We start from the raw sequence: 22,011 nt of genomic DNA on the forward strand, positions 1-22,011 counted from the left end.
TTGATGATGGTGCAAGGGTGGGCAGGTTGGTGCAATGTCACACCCAGGCAAATTGGGCACCTGGACTGCTCCCGCCGTGAGGCCCTATGCCGCTGCTGTGAGCCCCCTGCTGCCACTGCGAGCCTCCCCCCACTGCCATTGCCTCCATGAGGCCGAACCAGTGACCCTTGCACGGACAGTCATTCCAGCGGTCGCTCCCACTCCACCAGCAGATGGAAGGAGGAAACGGTGGAGCCCAGAGTGGTGAACTACATACTCAAGCTCCTCCTCACAACAACCCTGTGAAGTAGGCTAGGCTGCAAGAGAAGTGACTGGCCCAGAGTCACCCAGCAAGTCTCATGGCTGAATGGGGATTTGAACTTGAGTCTCCCCGGTCCTAGTCCAGCACTTTAACCACTACACCACGCTGCAGGCAAGGGCAGCTGCAGGCAATGGCAGGGACACTCCTGCTCTTGTCCAGTGACTTGCAGGGGGCAGGAAGGAGCACAAAAATCCCCATTCAGCCATGATACTTGCTGGGTGACTCTGAGCCAGTCACTTCACTCTCAGCCTGACCTACTCCACAGGGTTGTTGTGAGGAGGAACTTGAGTATGTAGTACACTGCTCTGGGCTCCTTGGAGGAAGAGTGAGATATTCTATATTATTAATTCTTCTAGACGAGCCATGCGCCCTGCGGGGTGGCTGGAAAGCAGTTTGACAGTTGGATTGGGGGCGCTGTGAAGCGGCAGGGAGCTTAGAGGCTGTCAGGCAAGCAGGTGACAGTCCCTAGCAGTGGCAGGGGGAAGCAAGGACTGCGAGACAGAGATAGAAAGACGGAGGACAGAGAGCAGGAGCATGAGACTTGCGGGTGGGGGAGACTTGCGGGGGGTGAGCGGGGGTGGCGAGAGCGAGCAAGAGCGTTGCGGGAGTGGCGAGAGACTTGCGGGGGGCGAGCGGGGGTGGCGAGAGCGAGTGAGAACGTTGTGGGGGTGCAATGCCACAGGCTCAGTGCAAGACCACACAGATGCTCTGTGCAGGGTCAGCTAGTAAAATGTAAAATGAATGAATAGTATGACATGTGTCTGTGCAACTATTCCCTTTAGGGGATAGGGCTGCTTTAGAAAGAAGGATTTGAGCTCCCTGCCTGGCATCTCCAGGTCAGGCTGAGCGGGAATCCCACCTGAGAGCCTCGGGAAGCCACTGCCAGTCTGTGTCGACAGGACTAAGACAGTACTAAGCTGGATGGACTAATGGTCTGACTCAGTGGAAGGCAGCTTCCTATGTTCATATTCTCCCTTGGGCTCATTTGCAAGGTGCCTGACACTTTAAGGAAGCTCAGTGCTATTTGCTGGACAGGCTTGCCCCAAGCAAACTTCTGCTTGCTTTGCAGCCCACGCTGGTATCCAGGCTCTATGGTATCCCCGGGGAGGGAGCCTCAAGCAGCATTCCGCAGCGTTCCATGGCTCCACACGGGCACTGGGAGGGGGTAGGCAACCTCCCCTGCTTGCTGAACCTGGTTTTAGAGGAGGGGCTGGGAACTGGGTGACCCTCTTTTGACAGAGCCCTGTTTGGGAGTTTGCCGAGGTTCCACACGGAAGTGCTAACCCCACCTTCAGACCTCAAGCCCTGTTTTTGCTGGTCATGAGAATAGCTTCAGTTTTTGATTGTGTGAGTGATCTCACAATGTATCCTATCTCTTTGTGCCCCAAAGTTTGTTATTTTTCATAGCCCATCGTCCCTTAAAAAATAAATAAAGGATTCAAAGGTACAATCTGCCCCACAGTTCCTCCCCTATTTTGTCTCAGGTCAGTGTGTGACCCCTCGAACACCTTTCCTCCATCCCACCACCCTTCTATTCCACCTTCCTTCTAAACTGGGTTAGCACATCCAGGTTTTCTTCTTAAATACATATTTCCAGGATTGTTTTTGTGCAAAGACAAGATGACGCCACAGCACCCGGAGAACATATTTTCACCCAGATGTTTTAGTATCTTTGCAGAAATGCAGAGAGAATTGTTCTTGAGGCAAACAAAATGTGAAGCGATGCAAAATAAGATCACAGGACAATACTGAATGAAAAGCAGGAACATGAACAGGATGAATGGTTAGATAGAATGTAGTCAACCAACTTGTTTCCCAGTGTATATGCTTGGTACAGCTAGTGCTGATTGCATGAAATCTTGGTGGAGTCACTGCTAAGAGTGCTCTATATTCCGACACCCTCATTAAACGCAAATTCATAGGAACATAGGAAGCTGCCATATACTGAGTAGACCATTCGTCTATCTAGTTCAGTATTGTCTTCACAGACTAGCAGCAGCTTCTCCAAGGTTGCAGGCAGGAATCTCTCAGCACTATCTTGGAGAAGCCAGAGATTGAACTTGAAACCTTCTGCTCTTCTCAGAGCAGCTCCATCCCCTGAGGGGAATATCTTACAGTGCTGACACTTCTAGCCTCCCATTCATAAGCAACCAGAGTGGACCCTGCTTAGCTAAGGGGACAAGTCATGCTTGCTACCACAAGACCAGCTCTCCTCTCCATTCACTTTCCATTCATATAGTAGAGACAAAAATTAAATGAAAACAGTTCCAACTGAAAAGAGTTGTGCAAGAAAAATGCCCTGCAGAACTAGGTGGCCAGATTTGGCTTTTTTAAAGCCAAATTCTGGCTTACGGCCCATTTGACCCACGAGTCACCCTTAGGTTCTGGCCACCCTGCTGCAGAACAGAACGAAAAAGCTCATAATGCATTGATTGGGCCAATTTCTAAAAATAGGGCCAATTTGGATATTTTATTTTTCTCTTATTTTTGCCTCAGTCTGTTTCTGATCAGACAGTGGCTGGATTGATGAGGAAAATTATTCAAAGTTATAATAAAACTAGTATTTTTAAGCCTGTTTAAATAACGGGCTCTAGTGGGGGGGGGGGGTTGCTGCTCTTGTGTGTGCCTTTATTCCTTTTATTATTGTTTTTGTTGGCTCAGTGGGCTCAGTCTCCGCGCTGCAGCCGCTGCCGCCAGCTGGCTCAGTCTTCTTGCCGCGGCCGTCGCCGCCAGTGGGGCCAGTCCTCCGGGCGCGGCTGCTGCCGCCAGTGGGGCCAGTCCTCCCGTCGCGGCTGCTACCGCCAGTGGGGACAGTCCCCCCGCCCCGCCTGCTGCCGCCAGTGGGGCCTGTCCCCCCGCCCTGCCCACCGCCGCGAGCGGGCCCAGTCCCGTACCTTGTCCTCTGGCCGCACCACGTCCTCTGGCCGAGGCTGCGGCTCCGCCGCCGCCGAGGCCAGCTTCCCCTGCTGGCTTCTTCCCCCGGGCGGCTTTTGCGGCGGCCGCTTCTTCTCAGCCCGCCGCTCTCCTGTGGCCTCGGCGGCTGGGCCGGGCCCGCCGCCGCCTCTGTTTCCCCGCCCCAGTCTCCAGCCGGGCCACCTCTGTCCCCCCGTGACTTCCCCTCCTGGCCCTGTCAGCCCTTGTCCGCTTCTCCTCCTCCCGGACCAGGAGCCAACATGGCCGCCTGGTGCCTGTGGCCGTTTCTCCCTCGGCCGTTCTGGGCATGCAGAGCGCATGCCCAGAACGGCCGAGGGATACACGGGCGCAGACACAGACATGGGCGCACACCGAGGGATCTTATTATAGAGGACTACTTTGAGTAATTTCCCTCATAATGTAAGCCATTGTTGTTAGATATGGTTGGCTACTAATTTCTGTGAATTTGTCCCGAGTGCACGTGTGGTGTAAACGGCTCCATTTTGTTCTCCAAATATTTTGGGAACAGAAAAAGACCCAAGTTTGGGTTTATTTTATTTATTGCATTTATATTTTTGTTTTATCATGCTGCCTTTGGCTCAAGGAGGCTTACAGCAATAATTAAAAGCATGTGCAATGCCTTCAGCTCCCGACCAGTCATTAATTAGAGACCTATTTTTTCTCTGGAAACTTTTACTATCCTGCCGGAGAGGACCAAGGTTGTCAGTTGAGGAGTGTCACAAGAACTTTTATCAGCTGATTTCCTCCTTATCACTGAGCTGCAGATGACAGCTGTGTTGCCTGGAGGCCTTTCAAGATCCCTGCAACAGCAGAGGCCTGTTCTTTACTCTCCCTGTGTAAACCACTGCCAGCAATCCAAAGGCCTATTAGCATATGACAGCCCTAAATAATAAAGGTAAAATACAACCTGGGACCTTTCTCAAATGACAGGTCCATCCACATGCTGCCTGGCAAACCACTTTTGAAAATTATTATTATTAGGAAGGTCAATTGCTCGATACAAAAACAATCAAAAATTCCATTAAGCAGGCACAGAAGGCATGTCTGAAGTATAGCCCTTTGGATCCTGACCTTTGATTCTTGTGATTCTCTGGGCTACCAGCACTGGATGGAGAAGGCATTCAGCTATCCTCCGCATATTTCCGCACTGGCTTTGTATTGCCCTCCAGGTGCTGCTCATGAGCTTTTGATTTGATTAAGTGCCGTCAAGTCAGTATCTACTCTTAGCGACCACATAGATAGATTCTCTCCAGGATGATCTGTCTTCAACTTGGTCTTTAAGGTCTCTCAGTGGTGCATTCATTGTTGTCATAATTGAGTCCATCCAACTTGCTGCTGGTCGTCCGTCTTCTTCTTTTTCCTTCAACATTATAGACTTCTCAAGGAAGATGGATCTTCGCATAATATGTTCAAAGTATGATCATTTGAGCCTGGCCATTTATGCCTCGAGTGAAAATTCTGGATTGATTTGTTCTATGATCCATTTGTTTGTTTTCCTGGCTATCCATGGTATCCTCAAAAGTCTTCTCCAGCACCAAAGTTCAAAAGTGTCAATGCTTTTTCTATCTTGCTTCTTCAAAGTCCAGCTTTCGCATCCATAGAGTATCACGGGGAAATCCATTGTCCAAATGATTCAAATCTTTGTAGCTGTAGACACGTCACGGCATCTAAATATCCCTTCCAAGGCCTTCATTGCAACCCTACTAAGTGCTAGTCTGCGGTATATTTCTTGACTGCTCATGACCTACAAAGTCGCAAATGGCCTAGACCAGTGTTCCCTCTAAGGCATGCGCACACTTACGTGTTTTTTAATGTCTGCTCAGTCCTTTTAAATCCTGCTCAGATTGAATCAGTCCCACTCTGAATATATGTGTGCACACACTGCCTTGTTACTGCCCCCCAGAACAAAACTCATTCCACACACAGATGAAAAAAACATAAAATAAAGAAAACACTGGCCTGCACATGGCATACTTAAGAGACCATCTTCATTCCTACTTTCCATCTTGTCTGTGAATACTGCAAAGCAAATAAATGTGGACTGCAGCAGGTGGGGGAGAGTCTTCAGTCATGTATAATAGTGTGTGTTCTTGGTGTGAGAATTGGGGTGTTACCAGTTTACAGAGGTATCCCTATTAATTTCATCTTCAGGGGAGTGAGGAGCTGGCATGCATAATGGGAGAACTCTGACAGAATTCCTCTTGTAAGTCTTGTTTTTGGACTACAACTCCCATCATCCCTGAACTTTGGCCCTTGCGGAAAAGGATGATGGGAGTGGGTGCAAAAACGAGTTACCCAGGACTGCCTCTTGCTGTGCATACTGAGGGAGAGGGAGTCTTTTGCCTGTGCTGCCCTCAGTTTGAGACAAAGTGGCTGAGATGCTTAGTAGTGTGTGTGTGTGCAAAGAAAGATCACTGGGATCAGAGACTATGCTGGGGGCCTGTTGTGAACTCTTTGCAGAGCTGATTGACGTCCCCCGCCCCCGGACTTCCAAATGCCTACACAGACTTATACAATGAAACACTGGGAAAAGGGGTGTAGCTAGGGGAGAGGGGGCCTGTGTTCACCCCTCTCCCCAGCAGCCCTTCGGAGTGAGGAAGATAATAGGGAGGGGTGGAGCTGGGGGCCCCTCAGGAGCTTGGGGGCCTGGGTTCTTTGAACCCGTCCACTCAATTATAGCTACACACCTGACTGGAAAACATTTCTTTACAACATGAATTATTTTTATCCTTCCCACCGCCCTGTCCTCATGCTATAGCTTGTGTTCTTTCCCTGCGGCAAAAATGTCAGGAATTCCCATTTAATTAATTTATCTCTTTCTCCAAAATGCAAAGTCCTCAGCTTAAGAGAGATTAATGTATAAACAAGGAAGGGGAAAATATTACACGTATAAAAGAAATCTATTGGGAGGGAGGTGCATTTGTTGATCTCAGTTTTCATTCACCTGCCCAAATAGTTTATTTTAGATTAAAAGTGACATAATCGCATGTTTCATGCGATCAGTGGATATTATTTCCCCAGGCAATGAATTTTGAAGCCTGCCATGAGGGCTGATGTTGCTCACTCCCAGCAGAACGTGTGCCAGAAAAGCAATATCAAAGATGTATGGCAGTAATTATGAGTCTTGCACTTCAGGGGAAAAAAAGGAACACAATCCAGTGGACACTTTTCTCATTGAAATGAATGGGAGCTGCTCATAAATAGGCTGCTTTCACTGGCTCACACAAAGTTTGTTTCTGTTTTGCTGGCAATTACTCACCACACAGAGAGAAACATTGAGCAAAGGCAAAGGTGTCCCAGCAAGTTCTTTGACCACACTGTGAGCCCAGCTTCCTCCTAGCTTTGCAATCTGAATGACAGGAAATACACAAGTGTTTTTAAAGAACCATGGTGTTTATTCATTTCTGTATTCATCCTTTTTGCCTTTTCTTTTTTAAAATACTTTTTAAGAGTTGCAAAACTGCTCTGAAGATTGTGAGGAAGTGGACTCATGCTGTCAAATGCACCAGTGAATAGCTATTTTACACAGGTGGTTCTTTCTCATTCAGGTTCCACCACATTCAAAATCAGCATATGTGTGTGTTTAGGAAGAGCTCAGAATATCTCAGAACAGAAATACTACATATGTTTACAAACCAGCAAAACTGTCTTCACCATTTCCACAGCAATACATTTGTTACATCATGTATATCTTCTCTCTAGCAGTCAGTGAGCATAGCAGTTTTACAGGAGCTGTGGAGACAATGCTGGCCATAATCTCTCTCTCTCTGTCACACACACACACACACACACGCACCTGCACTTGAGAGTCGAAATATTATTAGACAAGTTCACACAATCAGTAACTGGGTTGGACAAGCATCCTATCCAAGTTTGGGAGCTGTGCAAGCTCCCATTTTGTGACCGTGTACAAATGTCCCCTGCTAACATGGCAAAGAGACACCTTTTTAATGTGGTGATTCTCTTTATTTAGCAGGGGGAGAGTAACTGGCCCTATCCACCCCCAGCACAGTACTTCCAGTGACTGTTGCTGGTGTGTATCTCATGTTTCTTTTTAGATAGTGAGCCCTTTGGGGACAGGGTTCCATCTTATTTGTTTGTTATTTCTCTGTGTAATAATGAGCCATTTTTGGAAGGGCGGTATAGAAATTGAATTATTATTATTATTATTATTATTATTAATAAAATAAAAAGCAAGATAGGAGGCAGAGGAAGTGATCATCTGTGAGGCTTCTGCTGGGTCGGAGGGCTTTTCCTCCTCTCTTTCAAACAGCTGGGAACAGCAGCTGAGTAGGACAGAGCCCTCCTACAGTTAGGGGTGTGCACGGAACCGCAGAGCTGCGGTCCGGCACTGGGGTGGGGGGTTCCCAAAAGAATAGGGGGGGCTTTACTTAACCCTCCCAACAACCGCGCCGTATTTCCCCGAGTAATCGGGCGGCAGGATAGCTCCCTGCCGCCCCCTTCAAAGTCCTGCTCGGCTGGCGGCCGCCCACAAGAAGACCCGTGGCGTTCAAACAGACCCATCGTGACATAGATCCATCGTTAAGAAGATCCATCGTTAAGAAGATCCGCTCCGTGTAGTTCCCCGCTTGCAAGAAGTCAAGACCCCCTCCCATTCCGAGTCACAAGAGAGGGCGGCGGGAGAACTCCCCTGCCGTGCCCTTCCCCTTTGCCGGTCTGGCTGCAAATGGCTTCTTAGAAGCCATTTGCAGCCAGACCGGCAAAGGAAACGGCAGCCTTCAGGGAGTTCTCCGCCGCCCGTTTTAAAGGAGCAGGCAGCGGAGAACTCCCTGAAGGCTGCCGTTTCCTTTGCTGGTCTGGCTGCAAATGGCTTCTAAGAAGCCTTTCGCGCGTGTGCGCGAAAGGCTTCTTAGAAGCCATTTGCAGCCAGACCGGCAAAGGGGAAGGGCACGGCAGGGGAGTTCTCCCGCCGCCCTCTCTTGTGACTTGGAATGGGAGGGGGTCTTGACTTCTTGCAAGCGGGGAACTACACGGAGCGGATCTTCTTAATGATGGATCTTCTTAACGCTGGATCTACGTCACGATGGGTCTGTTTGAACGGCACGGGTCTTCTTGTGGGCGGTCGCCAGCCGAGCAGGACTTTGAAGGGGGTGGCAGGGAGCTATCCTGCTGCCCAATTACTCGGGGAAATACGGCGCGGTTGTTGGGAGGGTTAAGTAAAGCCCCCCCCCCATTCTTTTTGGAACCCCCCAGCCATTCTTCCCGAACCAAAACCACCCCGTGTCCGGACTGGTCTGGAGACCTTTAGAATGGCCTCCGAACCGGTCCGTGCACATGACTACCTACAGTGCGAGCAGGGGCGTAGCTAGGGGAGAGGGCGCCCGTGTTCATCCCTCTCTTGGGTGGCCCCCCAGAGTGAGGGAGACAATGAAGAAAATAGGGAGGGATGGAGCTGGAGGGCCCTCAGGAGCTGGGGGCCCGTGTTCTTTGAACCCTTTCGTTCAATTATAGCTACGCCTGAGTTCGAGCCTTGCACACAAGCACTTTCCCTGTATGATCGCAAAACAGGAGCGCACACAGCTCCCAAATTTGCTGCTCACAAGAACCAACTTATTGTTTTCCTAAATAAAAAGTAGACATTGGAAATGTGTGTGTTGAGTTTCTTACAATAAATATTTGGATAATGACTGCACTCGTGGATTTTTATCCCCCCCCCCTTTTTAGGCCTTTTAGTTTCCAGTAGGTTTATGAGATCACCCGGCAGCCATGTGTGTGTCCATGTGTGTGTGGGTGGGTGTGGGTGGGTGTGAGATAGGGACACCTCAACGGTGTGGTTTGTGATGATGTCATCCACCCCAATTCAAGATGGCAGACACATGAACATTTGAGACACAATTGGGCTACCTTGTGAACTGCCTAGTAGGGACACATAGGGATGGCTCAAGGGCATAGTTTGTAATGAGGTCATCCATGCTGATTCAAGATCACGGACACATGAACATTTAAGGTGCAAGTGGAAACCGATTTGTACCAAATATGGTACAGTTATAGGGACACCTCAAATGCATAGTGTGTGATGATGTCATCCACCCCAGTTCAAGATGGCGGATGCATGAACATTTGAGGTGCAAGTGGGCTAACTTGTGAACTAGGGATGTGCACAAAGAAGAGAAGCATTCTCTTCTTAGAACGCCAAACAGGTTCGGAACCCCATGTTTGAACTGGTTCGAACATGGGGGCGGGGGGGTGGGCTTTAAGGATGGGGAAGTATGGTTCACGAGTGTCATGGGTGCAGGTGTGCATGTTGTGTGCATGTGACATGCACGCACATGCATCCAGTCACTTCAGATCAGTGAAACAACAGGGCGGCAAGGAGGTACACTGCCCCCCCTTGGACTATTTATACACAAAGCACCACAGAGGCAAGCGTGGTGGGGAGCTGTGTGTATGTGCACCCTTCCCCATCCTTAAAGCCACTCCTGCCCCACCATCAGCTCAAAGGGAGCCGATGTTCCATGCACATCCCTATTGTGAACTGCGTAACCAATTTGAACCAAATTTAGTCCAGTTGTAGGGTAATGAAAGAAAAGTCAGTAAATTAGTTCTTACTAGCACTTGTTTTGTTTTTTGGTAATCACATCTTTGGTAAACATATAAGGCTTAAACTGGCTTTGTGTTAACCTTACATTGAAATATGGAGCTACCTTATATTGAGTCTTAGACGAGTATTGTCTGCTCTCTGGCTGCTCAGGGTTTCAGATATGTTTCCATCCCTACTAGAAATACTAAGACTGATAAGGTTTGCCCAAGAGAACTTCCTAATAGATCACACCCAGGAAGAAAATAGCAATTTTCAGCTTATTTTGAAGTACATGTTAAATTCCTCATGCATTTGTTCACACTCTACAAAAAGGAACGTTAACTGAGCTGTTGTGCTGCAGGCAACACAGTTGCAAATGCTTGCCAATCACTCCTAACTTAATCATGTGCCTTCCTGTTGAATATTTGCATGCAAGCACAGTGGTAGGAGAGGTTACTGTCCCCGAGGCACCTTCTGACATAGATTAAACTTCAGGGTTTCTCCTGAATCATCTTTTCCCAAAAACAGAACTTATCTAATCACTTGTTGAATTATGTTTTGCTTTTAGCCATAGTTTGTTCCAACTCTATGCATCCTCCTTGTTAAGCACCTCAAGCGAGATGAAATTGCTTAAGAGCCTCAGATGCATACAGATAGGAGGTACTGATTATAGTTTCTATTTAGAGTAGCTTACATCCTGACTAAATTACTTAATAGTGCTACTCAGGAGGTACTCTAAAGGACTACTACATTTCAATAAGTCTTCCTCCAATAAATTCATTCAGGATATCAGCCATGTCCATGGCATTTGTTTGTGTTGGAGCTAGGACCCTGGCAGCATCAGCTCTCTGCTGCAATGTCTCATAGTGACCACTGGGGTTTTTTAGGGTCATGGATAGAAGTGCTGGACTCCTCCCCTCAGGGTTAGTGCTAGAGGTTCTAGTGCCCCCCTGCAACCTATAAATCGGCGCCCCTCTATTTTAAAAAACTGAGGAGAATGAGTTTTGTTCTGGATGGTAGTATCAAGGCAGTGTGTGCCCATGTCCATTATTATGTGCCACTATAGATAATAAAACACATATGTGCACACGAATACACACACACACCTGAGATATGAAAGGAAATATATATATTTTACAATTCTATTATGTTTATAAAATCAGATTTTAACTTTCTCTCACTTTACATTTAAGTATAATGAAAACCAAGGCAGAATCTAAAGCAAGGCAGAAGCAAAGCTGAAAGATTTAAACCGAAAAAGGAGCATATACATTGCAAAGAATAAAGATATTGTAAAAACCAATAAAATTTTAAAAAGCAAATAATAATAATAATAATTATTATTATTATTATTATGAATCTGGAAGAGAAAGAACATTACAAATACTTGGGCATTCTCCAGGCTGATAACATTGCACACACTGAAATTAAAAGAAAAATTGGAAGTGAATACATCAGGAGAGTTTGAAAAATCCTCAAGTCCAAACTCAATGGCGGGAACACCATACAAGCCATAAACACCTGGGCTATACCTATTATTAGATGTACTGCAGGAATAATAGACTGGACCCAGGCAGAGCCAGAGATGCTAGATCATAAGACCAGGGAAATAATGACCATCAATCATGCTCTGCACCCCCACAGTGATGTAGATAGGCTATAGCTCCCTTTCAGCTAAGGTGGAAGAAGAATGCTGCAAGTCTATCAAACAGCAAGAGGAGGAGAAAAGAGGCCTTGAAGAATATATAAAGGACAGTGAAGAAGATGCACTTAAAATGGTCAATAACAAGAAACTATTCAACACCAATGACACAAAGCAGGCCTACAAGAAAGAACAAGTCAAGAACCGAGCAGAAAAATGGAAAAAGAAGCCACTGCATGGTCAATATTTGCACAATATAAGTGGAAAATCAAACATCACCAAGACCTGGCAATGGCTTAAGAGAGGCAACTTGAAGAAAGAAACAGGTTTTAATATTGGCTGCACAAGAACAGGCACTAAGAACAAATGCAATAAGAGCAAAAGTAGAAAAATCAACAACAAACAGCAAGTGCAAGTGCCACTTTGTAAAGAAGCAGATAAAACAGTGGACCACCTAATCAGCTGTTGTAAAAAGATTGCACACAAACAAATGTATATCACATGACTACCAACAAAGGCATGACAAGGTGGCAGGAATGATACACTGGAACAGCTGCAAAAAATACAAGCTACCTCTAGCCAAAAATTGGTGAGACCATAAAAATGAAAAAAGTTATCAAAAATGAAGATGCAAAAATATGGGACTTTCGACTACAAACAGACAAACATCTGCCACACAATACACCAGATAGAACTGTAGTCGAGATGAAAGAAAAACAAGTCAAAATAACTAACATAGCAATACCAGGTGATAGCCGAATAGAAGAAAATGAAACAGAAAAAATAACAGAATATAAAGTTCTACAGAAAGGCTGTGGCAGAAGAAGACCAAAATAATCCCAATAGTAACTGATGCCCTAGGTGCAATTACAAAACAACTTGAAGAGCACCTCAACACCATAGGTGCCACAGAAATCACCATCAGCCAATTACAAAAAAACAACTTTACTGGTAACAGCCTATATTTTGCGACAATATCTATAACAACAACAACACTATTGATAATAAAATTCAGCCATCCTAGGTCATTGGGAAGGACTCAATGTCTGGATATAACAAACCAGTCAATAACACCTGTCTGGCGAAGCTGGGTGTGTGTGTGTGTGTTCCAACAACCAGATCTCCGTTAGTAGTGGGGCCATGAGCAGGGCCTCAGATGCTGAGCAGAGGGCCCAGGCAGGTTCTTATATGCAAATGTGGTCTGACGAGTACCTCGGCCCCAAGCCTGCAGCAGTTTAATGGTCAAGACCAGCATCTTGAATCTAGCCTGGAAGCAGACTGGTAATCAGTGCAGGTGCTGCAGGATGGGTGGAACACTCATGAAATGACTTGCACCCACGAGCATTCTTGCAGCAGCATTCTGGACCTCTGTGGCATCCCCACGTAGAGCATATTGCAGGAATCCAATCTGGATGTTATCAGAGCATGAGTGACTGAGGTCAGGTCTGACTTCGTCAAAGTAGGGTCGCAGCTGGTGTACCAGCCATAGCTGGTGAAAGGCACTTCTGTACACCACCGCCGCCTGTGCCTCCAAGGACAGCGTCGAGTCCAGAAACAACCCCAAGCTGCAGACTTCATCTTTCAGAGGGAGTGTGACCTCGTCCAAAGACCAGATTTACCTCCCTTCTTGGATGATCAGTTTTACCAACCCAGAGCATTTCCATTTTAACAGGATTAAGTTTTAGTTTGTTTGCTCTCATCCAGTGCAGAAAAGCCTCCAAACCCCAGTTCAGAGCACCCACTGTATCCCTGGTGTTTGCTGACTTAAAAGATAGATAGAGCTGGGTGTCATCAGCTTATAGATGGCACCATAGCCCACATCCATGGATGATCTCTCCCAGAGTTTTCATGTAGATGTTAAACAACATAGTGGTCATGTCCCCCATGGTCATCGTGGAGGACATGAAGTCCTGAGCTGCACTAGACAAGGTGGCCTCAGCATGGACATTAAAGTCCCCAAGACTAACACTAATGCACCACTGAGAGACCTTAAAGGCCAAGTTGAAGACAGATCATCCTGGAGAGAATCTATCTATGTGGTCACTAAGTGTTGACACCAATTTGACAGCAATTAATCAATCAATCAATGAAGACTAACAGCCTCGGAGTCCTCAATGCCACATCCGAGATCACCTTTAGTAGACCAGGGTTTTGTGTGAGATTACCAATTAATAATCTGGCAGGAGTCCTATGCTAAAATAAGTCTTAGATGCAGATTCCAGGGGGGCACAGCCATTCCCAAGCTCTTGAGCCCTCTTAAGTTGTGATTCCTCCATTTGTTCTATGCTCTCTTCAAAGGTCATTTTCACAACTGTTGCTTTAAAAACACCTTATGTGTCATCTGTGAATATTGTTAATGAAGGTCAGACAATAGAAAAAAGGGCAGAAAAATAAGAGGGAAATCAGTGTTAAGCCAGGTATATATTTTAGCCACAAAAGGCTTTACATCTGAGTTGCAGACATGGAAAATGCAAGAGAAGAAAAAGGGTCACTTGTGAAAATAGCCCCAGTTTGATTCCATCCCACTCCACTAATTTTTCTTAATAGGATAGACAGGCAGTAACTTTCATAAAACTCTGGAGGGAAATTTGTGCTCAGAAAAGGACATTGTTGTCTGTGAAGGGAAATCGGGGGTGGGTGGGGGGTGTCAGCACTCTTTCTTCTGGTTCTCTGCTACCACCCACTGGATATTCCCTGTCATATCATCATGAATACATCTATCTAATACTGAATTTGATGTTCCCATATCTACCAGTAGGGCAGCCAGATCTAGAGACAAATATGGGGTTTGTGGGGACAAAAACTTTGCTTCTAAATTAGAACAAAAAACAGCCTAGTGAAGACTGAACATGATCATTGCCCTCCAGGAGCAACAGAAGGCTGGGGGGATTTGAACGTCATTTAGAAGTGGGATGGGGCAGATGTGAGTGGATCGGCCCCTAACAGCTTATAGTATCACTAGTAACTTTAAGCCCGTTAAATTAACGGGCGCTAGTAGACTTTTGGGGCCAGCTAACTCCGCCTCCTCTGGCTGAGGCCGCGGCTCCGCCGCCGCCTCGGCCACACCACGTCCTCCTCCACCCAGCTGGGCCCACCGCCTCCTCTGGCCGAGAGTGGGGGCCCTTTTCTGAGAGTACTGCCCCACTCTTCCTCCCTCCCTTCTGCCCCACACTCTTGCCTCTCTTCCCCTCCCTCCCACCCCACTCTCTTGCCCTTCCCCCTCCCTCCTGCCCACTCCCTCTTGCCTTTCCCCCTCCCCCCTGACCCACTCCCTCTTGCCCTTCCCCTCCCCCTTCCTCTTGCCCCTCCTCCTCCCCCACTCCCTCTTGCCCCTCCCCCTCCCCCTGCCCCACTCTCTCTTGCCCCTCCACCTCCCCCTGCCCCACTCCTCTTAAGGCCGTTATATTAACGGGCTCGCTCTTTGGGGCTGGCTGTTCCCTTCTCTCTCCTGCCCCACTCTCCCTCCCTCCCTTCTGCCCCACACTCTTGCCTCTCTTCCCCTCCCTCCCACCCCACTCTCTTGCTCTCCCTCCCCTTCCACCCCTCTCTCACACCCTCCCCTCCCTGTCAGCCTCCAGCCCCAGTTCCTCCTACCCTCCCCTGCCCCACTCCCTCTTGCCCTTCCCTTCCCCCTCCCCCTGCCCCACTCCCGCTTGCCCTTCCCCCTCCCCCCTGCCCCACTCCCTCTTGCCCTTCCCTCTCCCCCTGCCCCACTCCCTCTTGCCTTTCCCCCTCCCCCCTGACCCACTCCCTCTTGCCCTTCCACCTCCCCCCTGACCCACTCCCTCTTTTCCTTTCCCCTCCCCTACTCCCACTTGCCCCTCCCCCTCTTGCCCCTCCCCTCCCCCTGCCCCACTCCCTCTTGCCCCTCCCCCTGCCCCACTCTCTCTTGCCCTTCCCCCTCCCCCAGCCCCACTCCCTCTTGCCCTTCCCCCTCCCCCTCTCACCCTTTCCCCTCCCCCTGCCCCACTCCCTCTCACCCTTTCCCCTCCCCCTGCCCCACTCCCTCTTGCCCTTCCCCCTCCCCCCTGCCCAGAAGAGTCATGCGCTCCACCCCCCCCCACCCGGTTACTTCACTCACTTGTCCCCGTCGTCTCTCCCCTCCCCGTGGCCGGGCCGGACCCGCCGCTGCCGTCTCTGTTCTTCCCTCAGCTTGGCCGGACCCGCTGCCACCGCCTCTGCCCTCCCTGCGGCCGGGCCGGTCCGGTCCTGCCACCACCGCCTCTGTTCTCCCCGCAGCCGGGCTGGACCCACCACCGCCGCCTCTGGCCTTCCCACGGCCAGGCCGACCAACCAGCCAACATGGCAGCCGGCAGCGGCGGCCGTGTCTCCCTCGGCTCTTCTGCACACGCGCACCACGCATGCCCAGAACGGCCGAGGGAGACACGGACGCAGACACCAGAGACACGGACGCACACGCCAGGGTTTTATTATATAGGATAGAGGGATGTGAGGAATTAGAGTTGGGGTGTGTGTGCCTAAAAGGATGCTGAAAGCTTTGAAGGGATCTGTCCACTTTTTTAAAGCTAGGAGAGACTTGGATGGTGCCATGGTCCTGATCCTACCACCACACCTTTCGAGATTGGACGAGAGCTCTGAGGTCAAGGCACCTGAATGGACACCAGGTCCCTTCAAAGGGCCATCACACTTGTCCTGAGGGGTCAATCATGGACTCACACTTGGAACCATCTGTGTCAAGGATGAAGGGAGCTCAGAGGTGGGAGCACCTGGACACCTGTCCCTGAATAGTCACTGCCACCAACATGTCTGAAGGACACACCTCTGCCCTCATCCTCAGATGAGGATGAGGATCAGATAAGGATGAGGATGAGGATCAGATGAGATCACAGAATCCTATGATTCTGTAGCCCCTCAACCTGCAGGGGTAATAAAGGTGGTACTTTTGTTAGGATAAAATAAAGAGTCACAAAGCGTTAAATTGCATTAAATAGTGAACTTTTGAATTCTACACAACTCTTCATCATCTTGCAGGGGCATGAACATTCTGAAATTTATGGAATCTACAGATAGAGCATAAGAGACTTTACACAGTCTTGGGTCAGCTTTTGAAAAGTGTGAGTTGGTTTCAACACACACCAAGGGCTACTGGGGCAAAGGGAGCAGAAAACAACTATGCCCTCATATTCTGGAAATAAAAAATCTGGACGTTACTTAGTCCAAACAAAATTACAGCTTTTTAGTAGATATTTATTAACCAACATCTTACGACAGGGGAACAGTGAAGAAAAACAACAACAAAAGTGAGAATCCTCCAGTTGGGGTGGGGTGAAGTGGAGAGATGAAGACTCTGGCAATTGCACTGAAAAGATTCCAGAACATGAAGACCACATTCAATCTTCTTTTCAGCTTGATGTGGGTGGGAATGTTCATTTGATGGGGAGAGTTACTTTATGCTCTGGGCCTTTATGTGAGACGTATGTAACTTGAAACAGAGGTCAGGGATTACCAATGCTTCCTTTCAGCCAGAGATGATGCATGCTAGGTCCTAATACAGAGGCCAAGTTTGGATGTACTGGGAAACAGGAGGTCCCTTCACCTCCAGTTTCCAAAGCCACACATCCGAACTCGGCAAACTGGAGTTCGGAAAAGGGACCTGCAGTTTCCTTCACCAAACTCCACTCTGTACTTTCAGTCAGAATGGAATTTTGCCACCCTTAACTCCATTTCTGCAATGCCAGTCCTATGTTTGAACGCTGGCCCCGCAGTTTGGGCCCCACAGAACCATGGTTGAGGGAGGGGTTGAGAGAGGAAGCTCCTCCCTCACTCTGGCCCGACTGGCTATGTGGGCTGTCCTACTTTCAAGAAGGAAGCCTGTACAGTCCACTCGCCCGCCTCTCTGCATTCTCGCTGGCTGCAGACAGGCCCCTCTCCCCAACGTCTGAACGCAGGTGGGAAAGTGGGGGGAGGGGCATGGAACTGCGGGTCCATTGGACCGACAGTTCGTTGTTACCTCTGAACCCATCAGAAAAAATTATGCTGGCGGTACAAGTTAGGCTCCATGTACTTACATATTGCCTTGGTCTCTCAATTCAACAGTGGGCTGGGGAGGGCTAGATACAGACAGAAATTCAACAGGTGCAGCTTTCCCAAATCACTTGCAAGAGATTAATCTAATGAATTTCTGCCTGATGAAGAAAATGGGCTTTTTATGTTTTATTTTCCACGAGCAGCATCCTACTTAATTGCAGTAGGACTACTGAGGAGAAATTTAGGCTAGGTGTTGAATTTGATGTATACACTCTCTTTGTGCAGCTGTGGAAGTGGTGTTAATTTTTATATACACTCTCTTTGTGGAGCTGTGGAAGTGGTGTTAAATTTTTATATCGGCATTCTTACAATTTACACAGCACTTTAGAGTATTTCAATGATGTAATCTCTATTATCTTGTTACACATCCACAAGAGTGTGCTGTACTTCTTAAGAAAATGATAGCAAGTCAAGATGTGCACAAACCCAAAATTAGTTTGGATTGAATTTGAACCGAACTAACTGACCCCAGAGCGGTTTGGTCCGTTTGACCAAAGTGGTCCGGCGGTCCAAGGGACTATACTTGTAAAGGGGAATATGGAGATGATTCTTTAGTGTTCTAAAGGGCGACTGGGAGGAGTGGCAAGAAAAGTAGTTTAATGTTTTTACCAGCCTTGCGGAGGCCGCCGGAGCCACTGCTTGCCCCCCTGCCACAGCCCAAGCATGTGGCACCCCCACTGCAGTAAGCTGCTCATGCAGTGACACAGTTCCGGCCTCCGTGCATCCACAGAGGCCGAAACTATGCCGCTGCTGCGCTCCTGGCTTGCTGCAGAGGGAGTGCCACATGCTTGAGCTGCACCGGGGGGCAAGCAGTGGCCCCAGCGGCCACTGCCACCCCCTCAGTTGCCCTTTGATCCAGAACCGGACCGCCCAAATGGGGCTTGGTTCAGTTTGATCACGGACCAAACCACCTCCAGTTCAGTTCACAATTGAGCCAACACACAGGCCCAGTTTGAGGCGAACTGGTTCGGGATCGAATGGCTCAGCAGTAGATACTAGCAAGAGACTGTAAAAATCAAATAACTGAAATAAGGAGGCCAGTCCCACAAATACTTTGCAGAATAAACTAATTCTTTGTAAAAATTCATGGATCACACTTTCCAGTGCCAAATTATGGGAACAGACAATCCAGAAAGTGTTACAATAATCCTGCAATGTACTCCACTCTACTATCACACCTTTGCAAATGTGCTTTGATTGTATTTTCTTTTCACTTCTTTCCCGTTTATTCAGTGTCAGTTCTCAAACATCTGCATATTGGTCATTCAATCAATCAATCAATCAATCAATCAATCAATCAATCAATCAATCTTTATTACAGTCTAAGACCAGCACAGGTTATAATATAGTAATACAATATAATAGATTGTCTCTTGTCAATGGATCTGCCCCAAACTTAGAAAGATGGTGCTGCTTGTGTCACCTAGTTACTCTGTGCCAAATGTCCAAGAGGACTAGACAAATTTAGTCTTGTGACCAAAATGTTGATCAGGGTTTAACACGGGAGCAGTGGCGGTTGGTGAGGGTGCTGCTGGGGTGGCAGCAAGAGACACCTTTAAGCATAGATTAGTAGATACTTACCACCCTGCTCAGAGCAGCCGCACACTTCCCAGCACCCCAGGAGCAGCGGACTGGCTCCACCACTCACCCCAGCACTCCATTTTTAGGGTAATCCATGGGGTGGCAGCATACCTCCCTGTTCTTGGCAGGAAGTGAATGGAAGAAGCACCTGTTGTGCGGGCATGCGCGGGTGTGTGCGACATGCGTGGCGGGTGCGTGTGTGGCAGGCGCACGTGCAGGCGCTACTTCCGGCCACTTCCAGCCAAGAATGGAGGAAGGGGAGGCAGGGAGGTACGCTGCCGCCCCATGGATTACCCTAAAAATGGAGCGCTGGCAGGGTAAAAGCTGTAGGAGAGGTACGTGCACCCTCCCCCATCCTTAAAGAACCACCACCCTGGCATCGAGCCATACCTCTGTGGTTCCGTGCACACCACTAGCCTCTATGTATGCGTGGAGGCCAAGTGAGTGGCAGAACCAATCCCCCAACACAGGGGGTTCTGGGTGGCGCAGCACTGCTTGGAGTAGCTGTCAAGTGCAGTGGTACCAGACCTACTAATTTACCCTTAAAGGTGTATCTCACACACACACGGTGGCACCCTCACCGGCTGCCACTACATGGGAGAATGTTTTTATTCTTTTAACTATGAAGATATTTCTGAAGCAAGACAAAATGGGCAGGTTCAGATGACCAGCTGCAAGTAACTAAGAAGGAAATAGAGGTTCCCAGTGAACACATGCTCTCAACACAGGCTGGTATTTCTGACTATTTTCATGCCATCTGTATTGAGGGGTGTGAGGAGTGAAAGTCCCCACACAGCAGAGAATGCTCTGGTGGTAAAGATGTTTAGTCAAAAAATTATCTGGAGACTGTAGGTTGAATTCAAAAAACAAATAAAGATCTATTTACAAACTAAAACACCATTTACTGACAAAGAGAGTCAATAATTTATAGTTTCAAAGCCTCAATTTTAGTTTTTATTGTATTTCAAATTGTTTTAATTATGTTAATGTTTTAATGGGTTTATATTGTGAACTGCTCAGGTACTTTTTTGAATGGGGCGTTATATAAATGTACTAGATTGATAGTTAGATACATACATGCAGTTAGATGCATACATGCATGCATGCATGCATAAATTGAACATACACAAACAGGTACTAGCCTTCAACACCTACTGAAAAATTCTAACTGACTCTAACTGACCAAGACAGACCTATTATCTTCTCATCATGCCTCTAGTGGCCAAAAGAGGTTACTGCGGTGCTAAGAGCAATGCTTTGGAATTCTTACTCCTAATAATCTGAACCCAGAAATGTTGGGTGGAGAATGTCAGGTTCCCTCTGACACCCAACATTCTTCACCCAACTTCACCCAATTCTTGGCTACAGGTGTCGGGCAAATGTTGGGTGGCAGAGGGAACCTGATATTCTTCACCCAACATTTCCAGTCCAGACCGCTGGTTCCCTCCTACTTACTTGCAGTGGGTCATCTGAACCTGCCTGATATTTCAACATGCTTGTTTAGTGAATTTAAAGCAATAAACACAGGGCTCAGCTTTGCTTCTTTCTCCCCAGCACAGAAGATACACAGACTATGTCCAGTGAAGATCAGGAGCAAAAATTGCCCCTCTTGAAGGAACCAGAAGTACAAAGTAGAAGACAACAGCAGTTAGCTAAGAACAAAAGAAAAATGGGGGGGGGTGTCCGGTGACGCCGGCTGTCCTTACCTCTGAGGACGGAGTGGGGAAAGGGCCCAAGGCAACAGGGATGGGTGGCAGCCAGGGTGAGACGGAGGAACGACTGCCAACGGGCAGAGACTCAGCTCCAGTGGAGGAGGAGCTGAGCCCTGATAAGACCAAAGGGGAGGCACACAAGGATAACATCAGTAGCATGCCTCCCGGAGGGAGGGGATCTGAGCAGGAGGAAGGAGAAGGGGGAGAGACATTGGCAACAGCTGTAAGGGGTAATCAATTACAGGTAATAAAGAAGGGTGTTGGCCTCGTAATTGGGGGTGGGCGATGCATAGCATGTGAGGAGGCAAATAAGGAGCCGGCCGGGGATGAGAGGCTGGCTGGTGGAGAGTATCAGGGGTCCCCGGAGAGGGGCAGACACAATGAACAAGCATCCTGGGATAGAGGAGGCAAAGGGTAATGCTCAATCCCCTCCCTGTCCCTGCTCTGAGGCCGGTCCCAATAAGCCTAGCCAGGCTGGGTAGAGGAGACAGGGATGTGTAGCCAGATAGAAGGAAAGAGGGATTGCTCCCTATTCACTATGAAAAAGGAGGATCAGAGAAAATTTCCTGCTGGTAAGGCGGTGATCAGAAGAAAACTGAATGAGAAGGCACTCACCTGTCTTTGAGAGATACACAGTTGGTAAAGATGTTGCCCCTGGAAGCTGAGGAGGAGGAGGATTTAGAGATCACCTTTCAACAACAAAAAAGTTCTCAAAGCGGTTTACGTAGGAAAAGAAACACCTGATCCAATTTTTTAGCTCTCGGAGGTTCTTAGATGTGGCTGTGCAAGGGCACAGGATCCCATGTGTGGGTTTACACAGAAGCTAGTTACCCTCCCTCAGCCTCAGCCAGCCTTCTAAGTTTCTATTTCTTTTAAAGCAGCAGATCCCTTCATTAGCGTTACAGTTTCTTTTTAAAAACAATTAAAATTATAATTATAACATAGTTTATTGGTAGAGAAACACAGGCAACAACACCAGTGTAAATAAACATAATAAACGATACATATTTATGAATAACATGCCATTAATCTTTCTGTAGGCACTCTAATGAACTTTCTGCCAAAATGTATCCTTGGAATTCTTTTCTGCAAAGGCAGATGTTGAAACTTCTCAGCGATGAGAGGATTAGTTAAAAGGAAGTCAAAGGGAGAGTCAAGAGTGTAAGTGTCCTCAGGGTCTTGGATGTTACTCCAAACCATAATAATATAAGCTCAAGTAGAATGTATATCTTTGCTTGGGAAAAGCATGGAC

At 47.9% G+C, this 22,011-nt stretch overlaps 1 protein-coding gene across 4 annotated transcripts in view; it reads right to left on the reverse strand.

Moving 5' to 3' along the window:
• The window catches only part of KEL (Kell metallo-endopeptidase (Kell blood group)), a 53,276-nt gene extending 49,772 nt beyond the window's left edge, over positions 1–3,504 (reverse strand). For all 4 annotated transcript variants that reach the window (XM_053301237.1, XM_053301231.1, XM_053301236.1 and 1 more), the window contains exon 1: positions 3,196–3,504. The gene's annotated coding sequence lies outside the window, so the exon portion shown is untranslated. The remainder of the gene's footprint in view (positions 1–3,195) is intronic.
• Between the last annotated feature and the right edge of the window lie 18,507 nt (positions 3,505–22,011).

Source organism: Hemicordylus capensis, chromosome 2 (assembly GCF_027244095.1).
Source record: "Hemicordylus capensis ecotype Gifberg chromosome 2, rHemCap1.1.pri, whole genome shotgun sequence".
Lineage (NCBI taxonomy): Eukaryota > Metazoa > Chordata > Lepidosauria > Squamata > Cordylidae > Hemicordylus > Hemicordylus capensis.